Genomic DNA, 24,384 nt, shown 5'->3' on the forward strand with positions numbered 1-24,384 from the left:
TCATTTTTCATTATACAAAATAGTCTAAATCGCGATCGTACTTATTATCAAAACTTTGCGCTATACTTAAGTTGTTACTAAAGGTATTTGTCTTTTTCTTGATTTTGTGGGTCACTATTTAATTTGATTATGGTTCTTTAAACCATACCACTTTAAGGGACCCCACAAATTACTTAACTTGTGTGATGAATGAAGATAAAGGCTCCTTCTTAGCAAGTGTAGCAATCAGTACAATCACTTATTCTGCACCAAAACTTTTCTTATAAGTAATAATTGTACTGTAACTTAATGTACAAATTTATGAAGCCCCTATGAATCAGTACCGTTTCAAATCACGATCTTCTTTGTGATAGTTAATTAAAATAACAGTAGTTCATGCTACTGCCAGTCAGACTTCGTCAGAAGGTTCATATACTGCTCTTCATTTGTTCATTACAGTGCATAGTAGTTTTTACCACTAGTAGGTGTATTGTGAGACAGTGCGTACTGCTACATTTATTGGTCATTCTATGTTCTGCATAAGGATTAGCGATTGTGTTGTTTGCTAGGGAAAATTTCTGTACAATCTTGAGAGTAACTGTGTTAGAAGAGATTAGTTAGAGTATCAAGTGAGGTTAGTTTTCTCAGGTAAAGTTTACTTCCGCTTTGTCATAAAACTTGATATCACATTACTTAATTAGGCTGGCGACCACAAGTATATACAATTACAGTTTACCTTCGTATTAGTAAAACGTCGGTTGAACGCCCGTTTGCTCTGCTGCTGTTACCGTTTCACTTAATACGCGATTACGAAATTATAGTCCGATTTCTTGTCCTTAGGTACAGTCACAGTCTGGCTAAACTCTTCACAGAAAACGATTGCCAGTTTGGTAAGGGCCGGTAGTGTTACAACATGTTCACACACATCTTCCAAGACAGACTGTCGATGCACGCTAAGTGGTTCCATTCACCGCCTCTCAGTATTTGCCACACAGGTAATGAAATGAATGATTATCCTATACTTTAATTTTTGATACACAGAGTAAATTTTAATAAAACCGACGAACTGCAGGGGCGGATTCCTAAGTGCAAATGGGCGAAAAAAGTCCTGTGAACATGTGTACGGAAATGGACTGTATGCATGTAACAAATGGTTCAAATGGCTCTGAGCACTATGGGACTTAATTTCTAAGTTCATCAGCCCCTAGAAGTTAGAACTACTTAAACCTAACCAACCTAAGGACATCACACACATCCATGCCCGAGGCATGGTTCGAACCTGCGACCGTAGCGGTCGCCCGGTTCCAGACTAAAGGGCCTAGAACCGCTCGGCCACCCCGGCCGGCTATGCATGTAACGACACAGTACAGAGCTACATCGCATCCACGCCACAACAGAAAATCAAAGTGGCCCCCATGGCATGCAATGCACGCGTCCACACCTCGCATCAACGATTGCCGCATTCTTTCGCACGTTCTGGCCTCTCTCCGGAGAGCGGGACAGGAGTCGCGATCACGCTATTGAACAGTCTGTACATCAGGAAGCTGTTCAGCATACACAACTCTTTTAGATGCCCGCAGAAGTAAAAATCCACGAGGTATAAGTCCAATGATCTTGCAGGCCATGCTACAGGGCCTCCGTACCCCATCCAACGTGCGGGGTAAACGTTGTTGAGCTGCTGACGAACTGTATTGTGGAAGTGGGATGGTGCTCCGTCATGCAGAAACCACATAACCTGTCGTACTACCAGATCGACATTCTCAAGCAGCCCAGGTAGAATATTCCCCAGGAAGTTCAGATACGTCCCTCCGTCGAGGCGTTGTGAAATAATAACTCTGCTACGGTCGCAGGTTCGAATCCTGCCTCGGGCATGGATGTGTGTGATGTCCTTAGGTTAGTTAGGTTTAAGTAGTTCTAAGTTCTAGGGGTCTAATGACCACAGCAGTTGAGTCCCATAGTGCTCAGAGCCAGCCAAATAATAACTGGTACGCGTCATCATACAACTTGCAACACAAGAGCAACACACGGCACGTAGTCTAGGAACTTTCATTCGTCAGCGCCATCTACCGTGGCATTGATGCATTTATGGACACATGTTAATAGGACTTTTTTCCTCCATTTCCAGCTAGGAATATGACCCTGCAGCTTCTCTGTTTTTTAATGTTCACTCTGCATATTTTCATAAAAGAACCTGGATCGAATTATTATTACAAATAATTGACATTTTTCCAAATGACAAACTGTTTATTGTTAAAAGCAAATTCGAATATCTGGTGTAACAGTCACATCGATCCTCTTATTGTGATGCGGCGCGAAACAGTTTGTGCACAAAGATATTTGACACATGACACATAGCAATAACGTGCAGCAAATTCCCGCTATTAATCTATCGCGGGACTCATATATCCAAATGGTAGTGAAATGGTTAATGGGTATCGCAGATACTTGAGTAGTATTGAGGAATGGGTCGTACAAGCGTTCTGCTTGTGGCGTTCTTTATATGTGTTCTAAGCCTTCGCAGAATTTCCTCAATAAAACATATCGACCATTTGGCTTCCCTGGAGCAGATATTATGTGGCCGTTCCTGTTCGTGTCGCTTGGATAATTGATCTACGTTAATTAGAAGGAAACATTCCCTGGTGTAAATAAACGATCTTGATGAAACCTGGCAGATGTGTAAAGGGGTCAAAATAATGCAATATATATTATTTTGTTTTTGCCCAGTTTCACTTTCAAGGAGTGAAACGAACTCCGAAAGGTAATTTGGCTTATTAGGATTAGAGGGAACATCTCCGAATCCATGATATATAAAAAATATGTTTGATGTAAAAGCTGAAACGTAATTAACGTTCTTAAAAACTATATAACCAGCTTTTGTAATAATCTGAAATTTTGCAACATACTGCACCACCATTAATTAATTCTGAAAAAGAGAACTTAGAAGATAAATGAAAAAAACTTTCACGCTACACCCATCCATATGTAATATAGCTGGTTTCGGTTCTTACCCAGTGTAGGACCAGATTTGTGAAAGGATTCAGGACTTCCTTGCAGATAGAATTCAACACTTTGCTCTTAACGGAACAAAATCGAAAGGTAATTTCCGGAGTAACGCAAGGAAGTGTGATAGGACCTTTACTGTTTATGGTCTATACAAATGACCTAGTAGAAAGCGTCGGAGGCTCATTAAGACTGATGATGCGATTGTCTATAAGAAAGTAGCAAGGCCAGGAGACAGTATCGATTTGCAAAAAGACCTACAGAAGAATGGTGAATGGTGCAGCCTCTGGCAGTTGACTCTGAACGTAAATAAATCTAAAGTATTGCGCCTACATCGGAAAAGAAATCCACTATTGTACAACTATACTACTGATGACAAATTGCTGGAACCGCTAGGAACTGTAAAGTATCTAGGAGAAGTTATCCTAAGCGACCTTCAGTGAAATGACCGCATAAAACAAATAGTGGGTGAAGCAGAAACCAGATTGTGATTCAAAAGAAGTATCTTGAGGAAATGTAACTCATCCACGAAAGAAGTGGTTTACAGGGCGCTTTTTCGACCTATTATCGAGTACTGTTAATCAATCTGGTACCCTTCCCAGTTAGGACTGATAGACCAATTGCGGCGCGTTTCGTCACGAAATCGTTTAGTCGACATGAGAAAGTTAATGGTTCTGAGCACTATGAGACTTAACATCTGTGGTCATTAGTCCCCTAGAACTTAGAACTACTTAAACCTAACTAACCTAAGGACATCACACACACCATGCCCGAGGCAGCATTCGAGCCTGCGACCGTAGCGGTCACGCGGTTTCAGACTGTAGCGCCTAGAACCGCACGGCCACACCTGCCGGCTGGGAAAGTTACAGAGATCCTCAACGATCTCCGGTGGTAGACGCTGCAAGAGAGACGTTGTGCATCACGGAGAGGTTTGTTGCAGAGTCGGACAACATATTACTTCATCGCACATACATCTCGCGAAACGATCAAGATGAAAAAATTCGAAAAATTGGAGCTAATACAGAGGCTTACCGACAATTATTCGTGAGTGGAAGAGGGAAGGAGGGATCAGCTAGTGGCACCAGAACACTCCACCACGGAGCGAAAATGGCTCGCGGAGATGTAAATAACTATCAGTTGCGTATTCTTTTCGATTAATTAAATACACGTATGTGAAACAGTACACTAAAAAGCAAAAACAAAAATAACAAAAATATGAATTTAAAACGTTGAAAAGAAATTTAAAATATAAAACGATACTAAAACTCCGCCAATCTGGGTCCTAAAGGTTCCAAGTTTACCTGTTACAAGTCAGAATAAACTTCGGTACGACGGAGCTGGCGACAGAGGCAGCCTCTTGTCCAATGCTAAAGTGGACACAGGACACGACGGTTCCACATGTTAGCGGCGATACACCAACAGCGTCTGTTCCACATGTTCTTGGCGGCTGAACCAGTAATATACCAGACTAACAACCCGATCTTATTTTGGGAATTCAGTGATGGCCCTATATTTCCTACTGCCTACAGTTTACAACTTCAGATCGCAAAACCAAAAGTTCGCACAATGGATGCACCATCCCAGATAGCAACTCTGATGAGGAATCCACCATCACATCTTATAATGCATTGACACCTAGGGTTCTGGGGAGTCATAGCATTTGCGGTGAAGAGCTGGACTGAAAAGCCTTCTGAGCTGAAGTTCAAAAAGAAGTACTACTATGGAACATCAAATGTAAATTCTCTTCTGAAGATCCGGAAACACAAGGAATTGAAATTATTTCTACAGAAGGACAATATACAAATCTTAACAGCGCAAAAAACGAGATTCTTAGATGAGAATGTAGTTGGCACACAACTTTACAGAATTTGCAAAGGGAAATCAGCAGTAATAATAATGGAAAACACACCAATGTTTGGAACAGCATTTTGTGTAAACAAAAGAACTGCAGATAGTATAACAGAATTTACGTCGGAAGAAGAAAGAACAAGAATAAAAACTGGTAGTATGAATTAACAAACGTCTTCAGTCACAAGTTTTCGTGTTTTATTAAGTACACGATGCATTTCGAACCCTGTGGGTCCATCATTAGGTGTAATTCGGCTTAAAACATGCTTTATTTTTTCTCTTGAATGAGGTGAAATGCGTATCCCTGTCATGAAAACTTCAAAACCCGTTTTTAAGAACACTTAATGGCTTTCAGGCTCTACCACTTCGAAAAATCAGTCATTTTACAAATATGCTGGAAATGAAACACGTCATCAACAATCTAGGAAACAATTTGATAGTATTACATGATTAAGCCAATGGTAAGACCCTAAATCTGCTACAACAACTGGAGATATACCTCCACAAAATAAAAAAAAAAAACAAGAATCTATGTTAAATGAACAAACAGATTTCGCAAGACACAGTTATTTCATTAATTTTAAAGACCTGTTGTAAAGTTGTTTCCTGCATATGTCATTTGTTTAATTATTATATCTTTAGCATTACGAATAAATTCATCTTTGATCACGCCATGTACAAAAACATCTGTGCAGTGTTTACAAACACGTGTATGCAAATGTGCCTCTTGAATGAAGTGATGCGTACAGAAACGATGGAGAAAGGAATGTATGCTGCTGCTCAAACGTTAAAAACGCTTTTCTTGGATTATTTGGTAAGTTTTCACTGTTCATCTCTTCCAATATTTTGCACATATTTTCCGCGTTTGACTTACGAGATTCACAACTTAACACCAAACCTTTTCATGACAAGAATATGCACTTCACCTCATACAAGAGAAAGAATAAAGCACGTATTAAGACAAATTACACCTGATGATGGACCCACAGGGGTCGAAATGCATCGTGTACTTAATAAAACACGAAAAGTTGTGATTGGAGGCGTTTGTTAATTCACACTTCCAGTGTGCTGAATACAGTCACGTCTGAAGCTGCGAAATATGGATAAAATTAAAAAGGATAAAAGATATACGCTTATAAACTATCATGCACCTATAAATGATGATAAAAGAAGAAATCTGCAGAAGGTAAATCAGTTTGGGGACTTTTAGAGTTCGAAATATCAAACATACCAAAACACAGCTTTAAAATACTTCCCGGTGACTTCAACATGCAGGTTGAGAAGGAAAGAAAATTTAGGAATATTATAGGCGAATATCCAGTATACTTTAGAACAAACAGTAATTGTGAAAGACCTATCAATATGCGTAAAATGTCCTAGTTAAAACTGATGTCCATATACATTCGCAAAGTGCCAAGAAAAGCCAAAACTTGGATATCACCAAACCCAAACCTAGGAGAATTTCAACTGGATCACATAGCCATCTGTAAAAGACATATCATGGAAGTTATGAACTTTAAAGTGATCAGAAATTGCGAATTTGATTGAGATCATTATCTCTCTGAGACTAAAGTACTGTTTCTCCAACGTGAAAAAAAAATCTACAACGGAGAATGTAAGCAGATAAAACTCCACTACAGCTAATATGAAAATAGAAAATATAGAAAATTTAGAAAAGAAATTTAGACAACAAAACAAGGTGAATAGCATGAACTCCAGGCACAAATTACTAAAGCTGTAGGAAAAACTTTAGGCCTGGCCAATAATAAAAGGAAGACATAGTGGAATGAAAAATGTGAAGAAGCAGTAGAACGAAGTTCAGAAATGTCGAAAATGGAGATGTTTAAAAAAAGAACAACGTTTAGAAGAATTGCGAAAACAAAGAAAAGAAACGTTAAAAAATCTGAAAAATCAAAAGAACATTTGAAAAACAACTCAGCGCATAGATATAAAAGAAAATTTTACCAAAAATAGTACTATAATTCTTTACCAGACTGTTAAACACGTACTTAAATCGTACCAAGCAGCAGCTATTTGTTTCAGAGATGAAAATGGAAAAATATGATTCAATAGTAAAGAAAACAGTGACATACTGGCAACATTTTTTGACAGGCTCTTCAACTGACCAGTTTCTACAGTTTGATTGGAATTTCCAGGAATATGAAAGTCTGAGGGAAGACTTCCCATCAACAAAACAAGAAATTCATGACGTCACCAAATCACTCAAAAACAACAAACCAATGGTGAAGACTCCAGTGGAACAGAGTTATTAAAATGGTTCTAACCAAAGATTGTAAATGATCTACAACTGCTTTCTGAAGAAAGATGGAAAACTGAAAAGATTCTAGAAGAGAGGAAAATAGCGTTAATACACCCGCTAGACAAAAAGGAAGGCAAAGTAAATGTCAACAATTACAGAGCAGTGTCCCTTCTCGCAGTGACACAAAAGACACAATCAAAAATTCTCATGGACAGAGTGGTAGCAACTTTAGACAACGAATTGGGAGAATATCAGGTAGGCTTAACAATCAAACATATAACACATTCATTTATTGATTTCAAGAAATCATTTGGTTCGGTACACAGAAAGACAATAAATAAAATCATTACATAATTTTGTGTTACAATAGAACTCTAACAAACACAATATCTAGAATTGAATTTATGAGAGAACTCTCTCGGAAATTTAAAATAAAATCTGGTGTTACACAAGAGGATGGTTTATCACCTTTACTGTTTCTTTCCGTCCTAGAAAAAAATTGTAAGGATCTGGAAATTGGAACTTAAGAATCACAAAATTGAACCAATAATTCTAGGGAGGAAAACAAATGGAATCAAGGCCTCGCTTTTGCAATACTTTCAGATAATCTGACAGACAAAGTTATTCAAATAAATCTTCTGGAAGAAATATCAAATAGAACTGGTCTCAAAATTTCAGCTGAATAAAAAAAAAAATTTCATGACAAACATAAAAAATGGACCAAAATTGATAGAAACACAAATAGGTAAAATAGAGAGAGTACGTAAATTCAAATATCTTGGGGAATCTATACAACAGCATGGACTAGCAAAATTTGTAGTACATTTAAGAGTTAACAAAATGGAGAGAGCATATGGTTTGACAAAGAATATTTACAACAAGAAATGCTTAGGTGCAAAAGCCAAACTAAAACACTATACCACAGTGGTACGACCAGAATGTTTATATGCATGTGAATGCCTAACAATGAACTATAAGCTGGACGGAATAGAGCTACTTAAAAGACGGATGGTTGCAAAAATAACGGGTGCAATACAAACTGCAGATCGGTGGAAAGTGACAAGTACTGAGGAGATCTTTCTGGTAGAAGGAATGGACAACAGTATGGATTACAGAAATGAGGAAAGATAAAGAAAGTAATAAAATCAAAGAATCGGAAATAGCAGATAGAAATCTTGTCAAGAACAAAATATAAAATTTAGAAGGCCTTCAATGCAGAAGAAATAAGAAATCGGTAACAACGTAGACAGAACAAAGGAAAAGACAACATATGGAGAAGATAGAGTACTGGAAGAATTGAAGTCGTTACGTGATCCTAGTTGGTCTACATGAAAAAAAAGGACGGACATTTAGATAATTTAATTTAATATTTTGAAAATATTCCGACAGCAAGCTGTGTAGATTATATTTTCCAAAAATGACGTTTCCGAAACTAGCTTCAACCTACACGGATGAATGTGGCGTGAAAGCTTCTTTATTTTATGTAGTAACAAACGGTCCGGGATTAATAAATGGTGGTGCGATAGTTTTCAGAATTTCAAATTATTACAAAAGTTGATCGCACAGTTTTCGAGTACGTTAATTACGCCTCAACCTTTACATAAAGCACATATTTTATATGTCATGGTAGCAACGATATTCCCTCTGAACCTTATATGCCAAATTCCCTTACGGAGTGTGTTTTACCACTTAAAAGTGAAATTGGGCAAAAACCAAATAATAAGTACTGCATTATGTTGATCTCTCTAAATACCCTCCAAGTTCCGTGAAGATCATTTGTTTACAGCTGGGAATGTTCTGATGTAAGTCATCAGGGACCATACTTAGCATAAAATTCTTTTTCCCAGGGATGACTTGTAGGTGCAGCCCCGCTGTCAATTTTGTATTGCATAAATCCAACCGCTGCTTGTAAAGATAGTGGGCTGGTTTCTTCATTAGTGAAATTTGCATACGAACCGTTAGCCTCGGCCTGAATTACTTCTGAGGAAAGGAAAAAGCATATCCTGGTCGTTTTTGTGCTGAATTCCATTCTTTCCAAAACCAGTTTTACGAAGAACATGATTTCCCTAATTGTTTCTTCACGCGAGTGTGGCAACTTCCTATGCGCCTTTGTAAAGCGTGGATCATACTGGCGATCATCACTTTGAACGGTAACTATGAGCCGAATTTTTTTTAAACGTCTACGTTGCTTATGTCAATAAAGAAACCCTTAGGATTTACATCACTCTTTATATTTTTTGAACTAAAATAGCCCCGTAAAATACCGTTTTTCGGACTGTGAAGGAAGTAGCAATAAAATACAGAGGAGTGAACATTACTATTTATTCTACTGTTAAGAAATCAAATAAAATTAGAGATGCCGTTCAAAATGCCTACATGTAGCATCGCAGCATCTGGCTACCAATGGCTGATCCGCTCGCACAGAGCTACCAGGAACGGTGCGAACATCTTTACACGCTGCATGCATCCTTGCAACTAAGTCTTCTGCAGACTCCACAAGGGTTTCGTACACCACATTTTTCAGACGAACCCACAAGAAAAAATCCAGTGGGCTGAGGTCAGGCGGCCAAGTTACATGTCCATCTCGACCAGTCCATCGATCTCCAAATATCTGTCCAGTCTGGTTTGTGGCAGCTCGATTGAAGTATGTGGGTGCTCCATCTTGCTGGAACCACGTAGTACACCGACTGCAAGTGTTACCTCACCAGTAATATCGGCAGTATTTCTCTAACGAACGTTGCATAGCTGTCACCTGTCGATCAGGGATGAGGAATGTGGGGGCCAATCAAGTAATTGTGTACCATGCCAGCTCATAAATTTATGGTTACTTTTGGTGAAGACATCATTTGCAGGTGGTTTGGTGAGTCTCTTCCGCCCCAAATTGACAACTGTGAGCGTTGAATATGACGTCACGGTTAAAGGCCTCACCCGTGAACAAGACAATACGGCTACGTGGTGTATAGCTGCAAATATCAGTGCCTGAACTCCTCACACGATGAAATATATTGGGGCGTCACCGCATGTGCCTTCTGAAAATGTAATGGAAGTCTTTCGTCCTCATGTATCACTACCCTCCAAACCGCTATGTGGTTGCTTTGATGTGTGTGCCTAGGGCTACAGTTTGTGGATGGGTCCGCGTCAAATCTCTCTAATACATAATCTACAATTCGTAGTGTGCATTTGCTTCGCATACAACCTCTACCGTTTGGACGTCTGAAACCAGCAGTTTCACCCAGATGCTGATGAGTAGGCACAAACATAGAACGGCGTAGCTCACGCTTATTTTGATATCTTTGCCGGTAGACACGTAAAGCTGTGTGCCTATTTACTTTCGACTCATCTTGAACGACATGCATATTGTGTTGTTCGGACCAAGTGAAGTTCTCCGTGATACGGCACAACAAACCACGAGTGAGTGCTGTGTTTCTACCATGCATGTTTGTCTGTTCCGTCTGCTGCGACTGCTGTTTGCGGGGTTTGCTGTGTTGCTGTGACAGGCAGGGACACGTTCAGCGCCATCTAGCGTCCAGATTCTGTCAGATAGCTTGCGAGACTTTCTACCTACGGTCTGTAAAATTCAGGTCATGTTTGCTGTCGAAAGAGTGGCCTAGTGGAAAGTGCTGGCTCCTATTATTTGGACGCTTTGCAGCGTCGTTGGATGACATTTCCGGACATAGGCTCCTGTTCTCAATGTGTTCCTCAAGACACTCTCTACAGCCCCTCAAAGTTTTTCGTCATCGTTATGTAACACCACGTATTTCTGATACAGTAACTAATGTCACTCAGTGCATGTGTGTCTACAAAAGTCACTCCAAGAAAGTGGAAGGAGGGTGGGGCAAGTCTTAAAAATTTCGATTTTTTATATAAACGAGTTGGTCAGTTCTGATATATATAATGTCAGATGAGCTAACTTTTATAGGTGACACTTAAAACTTATTATGTCCCAGAGAGTTGATGGTTATCCGTGGTGTATGAGAATTCTGCAATAAATAGAAACCCGATACTCCACATTTCGGGGGAGGAGGCATGTGCCCAGTCTTCCCTCTTCCCTCCCCCTTTCCTTCCTCTTGCTAACGCCTGTTCTCCAGCGGCACACAGTACAATGTTCTATGATTATGTGGACGAAACAAGGGCATCAGATCAAATGCCTTGGTTTACAATTACATTTAATTTTCTTCCTAGTATTGAAATATATAAGAATGCAAATATGGTTCCATTACAACCTTATGGTCCTAGTATAATGTCTTTGAGGTTTCTAATACAACTGGGAAAAACTGTTTGCCACATTTCTTTATGTAGCAGGTAGACAGTAAACTAAAGACAAATTTTAGAGAATTAGGCAAAGCAAACTGTCTTAGATACATTACCTTGAACCGCTCAATTTTAGTTTTATAAACAGAAAGGCCATATCTATCAGTATTCTGACCCCGGCGCTAAAACGTACAAAAAATGTTTAGTTAGTGTAACAAACAGCTTGAGGCAGGATACATCTGTGACTGTTGACATTGAATTCACAACAGATGTCACTGTGTTTCTGATGCGGCGCTTAGCACGGGTTTAGGAAAATAAATCTAGGGCTTTCAATACGACAAACCACTTGTTTTCACATTGTAGTCTGTCGATGCTTTCATCCGCCCACAATGTCCTGGACGACTGAGATGCTGAAGGAGCCATATGTCATGCTCTTTCAGACAAACGGAGATCTTCACCATGAACTATTTCTGTGTAAGAAATTTAACAATAAAGTAACTGAGCTATTCTTACTACTTGCTATGAACTGGCTGTACCTATCCCCGCGGGCGCACTAACTTTGTAATCGCACAAGTTACTAAAACTGATCACGACATATTGATGTTTATATAAAAGGGACTAATGCGACTTATACTAGAGTCTGCAGTTCTGTAATGGGAGATAGAGCTTGCAGAATGACACCATTGTTTTGTAGAACAGAAGACCCTACACAAGCAACGATACCTTATATCAAATAGCGAGTGACGTTAACCCCCTCCACACAAAAAAGAAAGAATAGTAGGCAGACAACTAAAACAGAACGCAGCAGATTAAGTAGCAACACCCTCTACAGACAAAACTACTTATGGAAAAAATAAATTTAGATACCAAAGAATCAAGTTTACGCACCCATAAGACAGATTATCAGAATGCCGCAAAAACAATAGAGTAGCTTCGAGTAAAATTTTTGAAGGGTGTTCCATTGCTGTAAGGCAGGAGCAGGTACTGAGCATCGGCCTTTCGCAAGTCACTTAAAGTAATAAGAAGGTTCCAAGACCACAAATACAAAAACTATTTTCTTCAGGAACGGGAAGGGAACATTGAATGAAAACTCATAACGTTAAAGTCAGCATTTGGTCAGAAGTAAAATTTATTAAAGTACAGGCGACTCGTTAAACGGTTCAGACACAGCGAAAGTTTGTTTCCCGTAATAATGCTAAGAAACGTTGGACCATGTTACGTGGCGTTGCCCGTAATCTAAACAATTGTAACTGGTAAATAAACTGTTATAAGCGTAGAAGGTGGATATTTAAGCACCGCTATACAGAAAGATGGGTACGGGCGATGGAAAATACCAGCATTCTAACAAAAGAAATACCGTTTTTGCCGGCCGTTGTGGCCGAGTGCTTCTAGGCGCTTCAGTCCGGAACCGAGCTGCTGCTACGATCGCAGGTTCTAATCCTGCATCGGGCATAGATGTGTCTGATCTCCTTAGGTTAGTTAAGCTTAAGTAGTTCTATATCTAGGGGACTGGTGACCTCGGGTGTTAAGTCCCATAGTGCTCAGAGCCATTTGAATCATTTTGAACTGCTTTATGTATTATTTCTATTGTATGAATGGTACCTTTTACAACCTTGTTACAGAATTTAGGGAATGTTATACTGAGTGTATTTGCTCCAGTTATTTTCGCTAGCTACTGATTTGATACATTTTTTTCGAGCCCTCTTCTATTGCATTACGGTGGTTTACAACGCAGTGATGTTTTTGGGACAGCATTTTAAATTAAAGAAACTTTATTAATATTTTACATTTTTATTCTTCATGTATAAGTATTTATTTCTCAACATAGTCCCCTTGGTGACGAACAGATTTCTCCCAACGCGATACCACAGTGTTGATCCGTCACTGTGGAACGTTTGGCTTTGTTGACGGAGCCACAACCTCATATCTGCTTGCATCGTTTCATCACTGTCAACGTGAAGTCCTCAAAGCTGTTCTTTAAGTTCTGGAAACAGATGACAATCGGATGGAGGCAAGTCGGGACTGTATGGACGATGATCGACAGCAGTGAACCCAAGGCGTCGGATTGTAGTAGATGATGCGGCGCTTGCGTGTCATCTGGCATTGTCGTGCTGATGAGAGGATGCTCCGTATATGGACGAACCCTTCGAACTCGTGCTTTCAGTTTTCTGAGGGCGCGCAGTACCTTGCAGAGTTTATGGTGGTGCCTTTAGGCGTCAATCGCAAATGCGCCACACCCTGAACATCACAGAACGCTGTGAGCGTGACTTTGCCTGCTGGTGCACTTTTTTGGCGTCGGTGATGTTTTGTGGTCGAACTCCATTTATGTTCTCTTGTTTTCGAATTCAGAATGATGAACCCAGCTTTCACAACTTGTCAGTTTGTTGTTAAGGTATCATTAACCGTCACGTTCAAAACGCAAAAGAAATTGTTGACAGATGTCCAATCTCCTCTGAGCTTCGGGTCACTTACCGTACACACAGTTTTCAGTACCGCGGTTCTGCAGTGACGATATGTATACGCTCTCGTGATACGCCAAACTAACCTGAGAGCTGTGTCTGTATTGTCCGATGATTTTCTCGGATGAGTTTATCAACCCTATTTCGATGGGTCCTGTCGGTTGCCGATCGCAATCGTCCACTCCGAGCTCTGCCTCACACGTTTCCTTCATTACCAGCATGATCAGTCAAAGACGCACGTTACTGATGTCGATACTATCATCATCGGTCACAGCTTTCATTCTCCTATGGATTTAAATTTGGCATGTTACACGCTGCAATTCAGCGATATTCCTTGTCAGCCCGCCCTCGTACTTTCGAATCAAAATTTGATTTGTAGCATTCACTAGAAAATTATTTCCAGTGCTTTGGCTTCACAAAGCTAATTTACATGTTTTTGTGGGTTGTATATCTGAACTACAGCATCTATAGAACGCCGATATTTGACAAAACTGCTTAATGACAGTCGTGGCTCGGAATAAAATTACAAATTTTTCTTGCATTTCTCTGCGCAATAGTATTCCAAAGCCTGAGGCCCACCAAATTTAAATTAGTATATGAGGCATTTTACACATTTGATAAAATAACTTATTAGTCGATAGAAAAGATAAATGGTTGTGGTAATGGTAGTGATGAATGAAGTATGCACTGGTAAAATGACATTTTTTAAAAATAAGTTTCACAGAATCGAAATCTGAAAACTGTTTTTACTGTGATATAAACATTTATCAAATACCTGCCAAGACGTTTTTCACCTTGTAACTTATCACTACAGGTTTGGAAAAGAATATTAACTGTGATTATAATCATATATTTGACTTTATGAGAGTATTGTTTTAAAGCACAGTGTTAACTCGTATGTGGACGGAAAATTTTGTCGTACCACAGTGAGGATGATAAGACTGACGTCATATTTGAGTTAGAAAATGCTCTGAGAAACATAGTTCAAAGTCCAATAAGACGATCCCTTGTAGGGTAGGGGCTGTCAGCTGTGTATGCACACTGATATTTGGTTAAATGATCTGTTGAGAGAATTGTTTCATGATAAAAGTAAGAATTTGAACTGAATTTGCATAAAAATAGCCATGAAAGGCTTTTAAGTAGCTGTTGTACTTTCAGTATTTAGTTATTATGCCACATTTCCTACTTTTATGACCATAAATTACCTATGTATTTATTGATTGCTAAAAATAACTCAGAAAAATTGGTAAGAGGCTTTGGAATAAAAGCGCCTACACTTCGGCTGCAATATTCACATTCGCTGCATCAGTGAATGAAAGGTACATGGTAAAAGTATTGTAGTTCACTTCGTAAAAATTGATATTTATTTCACACTTCACCACTTAAATAATCCATATGCATCGTATACTGATATTTCAAACAAACTAATGTCGTATATTTTACTTAGGATACAGTTTTGTATCTTGTGATTTGGTTCAGTCTGTGAAGCGAAAGAGAAAGATTTTTAAAAATTAGCATGTTGTATGAAACCAAGTATTGTGTTCTTGTTTTTCCTTAACTTACAAGTCGTGGATAATTACATAATGTAAATTGTGTATAATTAAAAAGGAAGAAAAATGATAATGAGGTATTTGCCATGCATCTGCTGAAAAATGCTAGGACAATTGTCTAATTTAAAAATATATGCAAATGTTTCCAAAACTGTTTAGTGTATTTAAAGATATGAACTCTACCAAAACTTTTTAAAGTGTAGTAGGTGAGATTTTTAGTAAAATTTTTGCAAATATGATCAGTTTCCCTTATGGTTGTCATAAAATTTTAATTGCTGCAATTACAATTTCTACTAACTGTCATTATCAAGTATAAATAAGAGGTGCTGTAGTAAAACTGATAATGTTGTAAAATATCTACATGGATTCAGCCATACACATCATTTATAATTAGCAGTCTGTGCTGCCAAATCCAATATCCATCTGTGACAGTGATAACTTGTCGAAACTGAAACTGCAACCAATTAAAATTTATTGACAGCCGTTAGCTGAAATGGTTACGTTCAAATGTTATATGAAGACTGTTGACACATTTTTCATCAAAATAGTTGTTAAGATTATTGTGATCAGTACCATATTGTATTCAGTGTCTGTGTTTTTATTTAGCATGCAATTAAGTTGTGTAATTTTATGTCTGAAATTTCTATATTTTTGGAATGTCCCTTTTACAGCTTTTATGTTGCGCATAATGAAAATGCACCGTCACTGGAAGAATCCCAAGGAAACTCATTTCATCCAAGGCGAGAGTAGCTTGCAATTCCTCGTTCAGTCGTTTCTTCAGCACTGCTCATCAATCTTGAACAATTACCGTGTAAGGGTAACAGAGGAGACAGGGAATATGCGAAGAAGGTCAGTGTGTTTCGTGATGGGTTTCATTTAGCAAGCACAACAGTATCGTGTAGACGTTATTTAAACTCCAATGGTAAAGGCTAGAGAACAGGCATTCTGCGTGACGGGGAAGGTTTATAGTTAAAATTCCGAGACATTGTGTTCCGAGAAGCGTCAGGGTACGAATTACTTCATTTCACATATATGTCTAGAAATTGCCATGAAAGTATAATCAAAAAAATTTGACATCATATAGAGTCTTACTGTCTATCCTTCTTTCGACGCATCATTCACTGGTGAAATAAGAAAAGGGTACAGTGGTAGCAGAAGCAGCCTCCGCCACGCACCAATAGCTAATTTTCGGAGTAAATACGCTGGTGTAGATTTTGAGATAACTGCAGAAAGCCTTGAAAAACTGAAATACAAACAGTTTCTTGACGTTTGTTAATAAAATAAATGAAACTTGAAAAATAAACAGTATAGACAAGATGCGGACAGAAGCTTTCGAAATAGAACAATACTGAGGAGTAGACGAGTAGTTCGGATGACTAATGAATTAATACTGAAACAAACCGGGAAGAAAAGAAATTAGTGACACAAACTTGACTAACAGACAGGAGAGGCTGATAGGATACATCCTACGGCAACAAAGGATATCTAATAAATTAATGAAAGGCGGTGTAGGTATTAAAAATCGAAGAGGGAGAAAAATGTTTGACGAATGTGAGCAAGTTCGAGTGGCTATAGGTTGTAGTGGATGTGTAGAAATAAAGAGATCTGTACGTAGACCGTAGTTCTCTGCATTTTTGTTTGGTTACTTGTTACAAAGGTAATAAGTACGAGAGTTACAATAAATGCCTATTCCTGTATGTACCCCCCCCCCCTCCCCCATGAACCATGGACCTTGCCGTTGGTGGGGTGGCTTGCATGCCTCAGCAATACAGATAGCCATACCCTAGGCGCAGCCATAGCGGAGGGGCATCTGTTGAGAGACCAGACAAACATGTGGTTCCTGAGAAAGGGAAGAAACATTTCCAGTAGTTGCAGGGCCAAAAGTCTGAATGATTGACTGATCTGGCCTTGTAGCATCAACCAAAACGGCCTTATTGTTCTGGTACTGAGAACAGCTGAAAGCAAGGGGAAAATACAGCCATAATTTTTCCAGAAGCTATGCAACTCTACTGTGTGGTTAAATGATGATATTCTGTTGGGTAAAATATTAAATATTCTGGAGGTAAAATAATCCTCCATTCGCATCTCCGGGCGTGAACTGCTCAGGAGGGTCTCATCATCTGGCGCTCTATGGATCTAATGGTGGAATCTTAAACCCGTTAATCTGGCACATAGGTTAGAAAATTTAAAAAGGGAAATGGATAGGTTAAGTTAGATATAGTGGGAATTAGCGACGTTCGGTGGCAGAAGGAACAGGACTTCCGCTCAGATGAATGTAGGGTAACAGGTACAAAATGAAATAGAGGTAATGCAGGAGTAAATTTACTAATGAATAAGAAAACAGGAATGAAGTTAAGCTACTATGAACAGTATAGTGAACACATTATCGCAGCCGAGACAGACACGAGTCCCACACTACCACAGTAGTAAGAGTTTATATGCCCACGAACTCCGCAGATGATGAAGAGATTGAAGAAATGTATGATGAGACGAAAGAACGTATTCGTATAGTTAAGGGAGACGAAAATTTAATAATCATGGGGAACTGGAATTCAGTTGTAGGAGAAGAAAAAAAGGGAAAATAGTAAGTGACTATGGAATGAGGGAAAGGAATGAAAGAGGAAGTTGCCTGGTAGAATTTTGCACAGAGCATAACTTAATTATCGCTAACACTTGGTTTAAGAACCAAGAAAGAAGGCTGTCTGTGTGGAGGGGACCTGGGGATATCGGAAGGTTTCTGAGTGACTATATAATGGCAAGATGGAGATTTCGGAACCAGATTTTAAACGGTAAGACATTTCCAGGGGCAGGTGTGGACTCTGACCACAATTTATTCGTTATGATCCGTAGATTAAAAGTGAAGAAATTGCAAAAAGATAGGAAATTAAGAGGACGAGACCTGGATAGTTTGAAGGAACCAGAGGTTATAGAACGTTTCAGAGAGAACTTTACGCAACAATTGATTAGAACAGGGGAAAGGAGTGTAGCAGAAGACAAATGGGTAGCTTCGAGAGATGACATAGTGAAGCACCCGAGAGTCAAATAGGTAAAAAAAAGGTCCTTCGATAAGACAACAGGTACTAGATTTAATTCATGAAAGGAAAAAATATAAAAATGTAGCAAATGAAGAAGATGAAAGGGAATACAAACGCGTAAAAAATGAAATTGACAGGAAGTGCAAAAGAGTTAAACAGGAAAGGCTAGAGGACAAATGCATCGATTTAGAAGTGTTTATGACTAGGGAAAGATAGATAATACGAACAAAAAAATTAAAGAGGGCTTTGGAGAACAGAGAAGCAGTTTTATGACTATCAAGATCTCAGACGGAAAACCAGTCCTAAGCAGAGAAGGGAAAGCTGAAAGGTAGAAGGAGTATATGGAGGGTCTATGAAAGGGAGATAAATTTGAAGTCAATATTATAGAACTGGAAGAGCGTGTAGATGAAGATGATATGAGAGATATGATACTGCGAGAAAAAATTGATAGAGCAGTGAAAGACCTAAATCGAAACAAGGCACCGGGAGTACACGACATTCTGTCAATACTTGTAATAGCCTTGGGAGAGTCAGTCATGGCAAAAGTCTTCCAACTAGTGTGCAAGTTGTATGAGACAGGCGAAACACCCTCAGACTTCAAGAAAATTATAAAAATTCCAAGGTGCTGACAGGTCTAAATATTATCGAACTATCGGATTAATAATTCACTATTGGAAAACATTAACACGAATTGTTTACAGATGAGTAGAAAAATTGATAGAAGCTAGCCTCAGGGAAGATAAATTTGGGTTCCGGAGAAATACAGGACACGCGAAGCTACACTGACCCTACGAATTTCTTCTAAGAGACGTTAAGTGAAGGAAAACCTGCGGTTATTGCATTTGTAGACTTACAGAAATCTTTCGACAATATTGACTGAAATACTTTCTTTGAAATACTGAAGGTAGCAGGGTTAAAATACAGGGAGCGAAAGGCTATTTACACTTTGTACAGAAACCACACGGTAGTTATAAGTATCGAGGGACATGAAAGGGAAGCAGTGTTGACAAGGGAGTGAGACAGCGTTGTAGCTTATCCCCAATGTTATTCAATCTGTACAAGAAACAAGCAGTAAAGGAAACCAAAGAAACATTTAGAGAAGGAATTAAAGCACCCGGAAAAGAAAAAAAAACTTTGAGGCTTGTCGATGGCATTGTAATACTGTCAGAGACAGAAAAGAACTCGGAAGTGCGGTTAAACGGAATGGATAATGTCTTAGAAGGAGGATATAAGATGAACAACAACGAAACAGGAATAATGGAGTGTCGTCCAATTAAATCAGCTGATAATGAGAGAATTAGATTAGGAAACGAGACAAAGTAATAGATCAGTTTTGTTATTTGGGTAGCGCAGTAACTGATGATGCCCGAAGGAGACAGGATACAAAATGTTGACTGGCAATGGCAAGAAAAGAGTTTCTGAAGAAGAGAAATCTATTAACATCAAATGTAGATTTAAGTATTCGGAAGTCTCTTCTGAAAGTATTTGTGTGGATTGTAGCCAAGTATGGAAGTGAAACATGGGTGATAAACAGTTAAGACAAAAAGAGAGTAGAAGCTTTCGAAATGTGGTAAGTAATGGGGAAGCATTAAAGTGTAGTAAAAAGCATTTATTAAGCTAATGTTATCCTATGGAACCCAGTGGCTATATATAAATAAAATATAGGTCCGGATAGCTGCCACCAGTAACCTATGTACCATTTCTTTGTTACCATTAACTAGGTTTCAGGTTCATCTTCACATTATGAACGCTAAAGTCACATATACAATTTTTTGAGCGTTTTGCTGGGTTGCATATTCAACCTGTAGCACCCAGTGCCACGCTACAAACGTGAATACGTAAGATTTACATGCATCGCCTGAAGATGAACCTGAACGTGCTCGAAAACTTGTAAACGAAACTACAGAAAGATATTTCCAAGTTGACTGGTTATAGCTCTCTACGTATATCTATGTATCGAAGAATATCTACTCATTGTATTCGAATATCGAAAGAATGCCGTCTGAGTGGATCATAAAATTACTTGGTACATTTGAAAATTAGACGTATATGGTAAAGTTTCGTTTGCTGTGTCATTTGCCATTTGACAACTTTTAATCACCAAATGATAAAACTAATGGTTCTGGGGGTTGATTTATTACTCAGTGACAATAAATAAACTAAAGTAGAACATACAGTAACAACAGCAATTTCAGATGCTCTGTATGCAATAGTGCCGTAAATGGTTTCAGGTAGTTCGGATATTCTTTGATTTGTAACCGTCAGTACACAAAATAAACCTCAGACTGAATTTTACTCTTGACATTAAATATTTCGAAGATCCGTAATCCGCCTTTTAAGAGCGCGAATTTTTAATCATCATTTATATTACATAATGGAATGTCTAACGGTACTGACACTTATTACATTTGCCAAACCTACTATCAAATATTATTATCATTCAAAAGTAGCCATTCCTCCACTTTCTCCTTAAACTGTTCTTCAAAATTCATTTATCCAAGGAAAACTATATTCTCATTTATTAATGTTAGATATCGTTTGCGTGAAGTTTATTAAGGTTGAACGTTTGTTAAATTACTGTCACATAATCGTTGTATCATTTACTAACGCTCAATAATGATTTAAATTTATGACAAACACGTCTCGGATCAAGTAGTACATAATACAAGACCAGTGTAGAGAAAACTATAACTAACAGAAGATTACAAGCAAATTCCTACACAGACGCATGTATTCTCATTTAACTTTAAAATATTCTCACTTATCTCAGTTATTACTATGAAGTGGATGGAATGTAAAATAAACAGAAGCTGAAATATGTTATTGGTAGGTTATTAAAAAGTCATCCATTCGGTGCCCATATTGAAATCTGCTTCGTATCAATTTACTCATGAAACCAGACAATATACAAAATATTTATACAGTTCCATATCATATACGTACTGTGGTAATTATGGGATTTTATGTTGTTCGGTAAGCTAATTATGTTGTTTTGTCCTTTACACACCCACTCGGTAAATAAGAATTGCAAAACAGAAGAAAAACAGTTGAATCGATATTGCGCATGTAATTTAGCTTAAAGATTATTTCATTTACAGTTGATGAAAGTGACACAGTAATCATGTCCCTTATATTAGCAACGTGTTTCTAGTTCCAAAAACTGAATATGTCACTCTACTATTTTCATAGATGCAAACAAAAGTAAATTGCAGAAGTGAATTTTTTTGTGCAAACACATGAAAGAAATGTGGATCGAGACTGCAATGGCCGGGCCCTTAAGAAATTATCGTCAGCCAATGAAGCACCCATTTGATCCAGTTTTGAGTAGGTGAAATTACGTGCGTGGAAATATTTAGTAGTAAAATATGAAATGTAGCAGTATGTATTCGTTAAAATGTTCTCGTAAAAGTGTTCTTACGTTTTCAAATTTCCCTGAAACTAGAAAAGTCTAAGTTAGATGAAAACTTCAGAACATTATCTACGTTGACAAAAATTTGTCTAATCGACACTCAATCAACCGTTTTACCCACGGCGATATCAACTGATTTCATTGTACTGTTCTGTGTGTTAGAACAGGTTATCGGTTATTAACTAACGATCTGACACACGAAAAAAACACTTAATTTTTGCTATTTGTATAGTTCCCTTTTCCATCACCATTTTGATAGGCAATTAGTGGTTTAGCATATTAAAATACAATATATGATCATCTTCCTCTCTGATGCCGCTGGTACATCAGGTTGTTAGCTTTATTGCAGCCTTTCTAAATTACACACACACACGCAGATGCACGTGGGGCAGAGGGTCTGGTTATTCGTATTTGGTATTAGTATACTGGTCTATGGTCTGGGTACGTCAATTTCAGTTGTTCACAGATTCTTAATGTCGTGATGTAGTTGTTTTTAACCGTTTCTGAGCACGTGTACAGTCATTGTTGGTTTCTAAAACTAACTGCAGCTGCGGGTCTGGAAGGTATTCACAGATATTCATTTTTATAAGTAAGCAAATAAAGTGAAGCCTTGGGAAACTCATTTTGCGGAAATAAATTGAATTCTTCTTCGTCAATCTTGGAATATTTGCAGTTAAGAGTGCACCTGTATTATTTTCAGCTGACAATAAACGCTTGTTATCAATCAAATTTTAATGATTAATTTATCGTGTAGAGCATGATGTATTTCGAGAGACGATTCTCATTCCCAAGTGCTTCAATTCCAACAGTTAGTGTCTTCACTCAAGTAACATTCTGAATGTTATACAAAATCTCACATTCGCTATAGTCTGAGTACAATAAAACAACATAAGGCAGATTATTCAGTATAAGACGCAGCCACGTAATTTTTATTTCTGCAGTAAACAGACGCTTCATCGAACATTGTTATTAACAATCCGAACGAATTCAAAAGGAATAGCAGTGTACATAGCTACAACACTAGGAGAAAGGATGATCTTCACTACTCAAGGTTAAATCTAACTTTGGCTCAGAAGGGGGTAAATTCTGCTGCCACAAAAGTCTTTGGTCACTTACCTAATAGAATCAAAAGTCTGACAGATAGCCATATAGCATTTACAAGAAAATTAAACGAATTTCTTAATGGCAACTCCTACTCATTAGATGAATTTGGATATAGTAAGTGGGTAATTTCCCAACCTCCACAAAAAAAAAAAAATTATTGAGTATCATGTAATATTTTGTCTAATGTAACTAGCACGTTCCACATCATTACGAAGTGTCGTATTCATGATCTATGGAACGAGTACTAATCTAATCTAATGTAATGTAACATTAAAGAAAGTATTCATTCACGCACCAATATTTCACTGTGTATACTTCGATGATCAGACAATAGGTAACCAATCCTCGATTACCACGCCATACGCTTAAGTGGTGGGTCGAATGAGAGGCTTATGGGGTGAAAAATGCAGCTCTTTCGATTACGATTGGTCCTTCAGGTGAGGCCAATAAGCTCGACACCACAGTCCACGTTGTTCGAAGGGCCCACGCCGATGGACGGTTTGTGCAGCTTCCTTCACTCTACTGCCTCCATTAACACAAAACACGACTGATAACTCCCGATGTATTCGACATCGTCACCTAAGCGAAGAAGTTCGTCTTAAAACACGATACACTCTTGTCACTGACTCGAAGAGTGATATATCCGATTTTGGCGACTGAATCCTATAGGACTTGGCAGAAGCCACACGAATCGCGCATACATTTTTAGCAATAAAAGAGTGACAGGAGAAGTAGGCAGAGGGTGGGTACTCACCAGGTGCCGGCGGTCGGCGGCGCGCGCGCAGACGGGCAGAGTGGGTGGCGCGGGGGCGCGGGGCCTGAGCTGGCGCGCGCGGGCTGCGGCCACTGGCGACTGCCTCTGGCGCCCATGTCTGCACTGGGCGCGGCTGCGCATTGCCGCGGACCCCTGCCAGCGCCGCGCCACACAAATGAACACAAATATACCCGAGGTCGCGCTACGGCAGGTGTACGGCGCGTCGCGCCCATTGTCTACCGCCGCTCGGAAAAATGCGAGAAATGCGCCACCACTCTTCCAGTGTCCCACTTCCTCCGCCTCTGCCGCGCTTTTGCAGAAACTGCCCGACTGGGCTAGACCCACTCCCCGTCTGCCGAGATAGTGTCCCTGTACGTCTACATCTACGGGGGAGTACGCACGGAATCTTTGTTTTCACCGAGGAAAAAATCGAGCTGCGACAGTGCAATGACGGTATTATTCGTCCAGAATGAGATTTTCACTCTGCAGCGGAGTGTGCGCCGATATGAAACTTCCTGGCAGATTAAACTGTGTGCCGGACCGAGACTCGAACTCGCGACCTTTGCCTATCGCGGGTAAGTGCTCTATCAACTGAGCTACCCAAGCTCGACTCACACCCCGTCCTCACAGCTTTACTTCCGTCAGTACCTCGTCTCCTACCTTCCAAACTTTACAGAAGCTCTCCTGCCAGGAAGATTCATATCAGCGCACACTCCGGTGCAGAGTGAAATTCTC

The 24,384-nt window shown here is 39.0% G+C and overlaps 1 protein-coding gene across 4 annotated transcripts in view; it reads right to left on the bottom strand.

Annotated features, from left to right (window-relative positions):
- Positions 1–23,812, bottom strand: part of LOC126299489 (bestrophin-2-like) — a 612,660-nt gene extending 588,848 nt beyond the window's left edge. For 3 of the 4 annotated variants that reach the window (XM_049991431.1, XM_049991430.1, XM_049991432.1), the window contains exon 1: positions 23,650–23,726. The gene's annotated coding sequence lies outside the window, so the exon portion shown is untranslated. Of the gene's footprint in view, positions 1–23,649 lie in introns of all 4 variants that reach the window. The other variant, XM_049991427.1, reaches the window with a different exon arrangement.
- Between the last annotated feature and the right edge of the window lie 572 nt (positions 23,813–24,384).

The sequence above is a fragment of the Schistocerca gregaria genome, chromosome X, assembly GCF_023897955.1.
Source record: "Schistocerca gregaria isolate iqSchGreg1 chromosome X, iqSchGreg1.2, whole genome shotgun sequence".
In the NCBI taxonomy this organism is placed as follows: domain Eukaryota; kingdom Metazoa; phylum Arthropoda; class Insecta; order Orthoptera; family Acrididae; genus Schistocerca; species Schistocerca gregaria.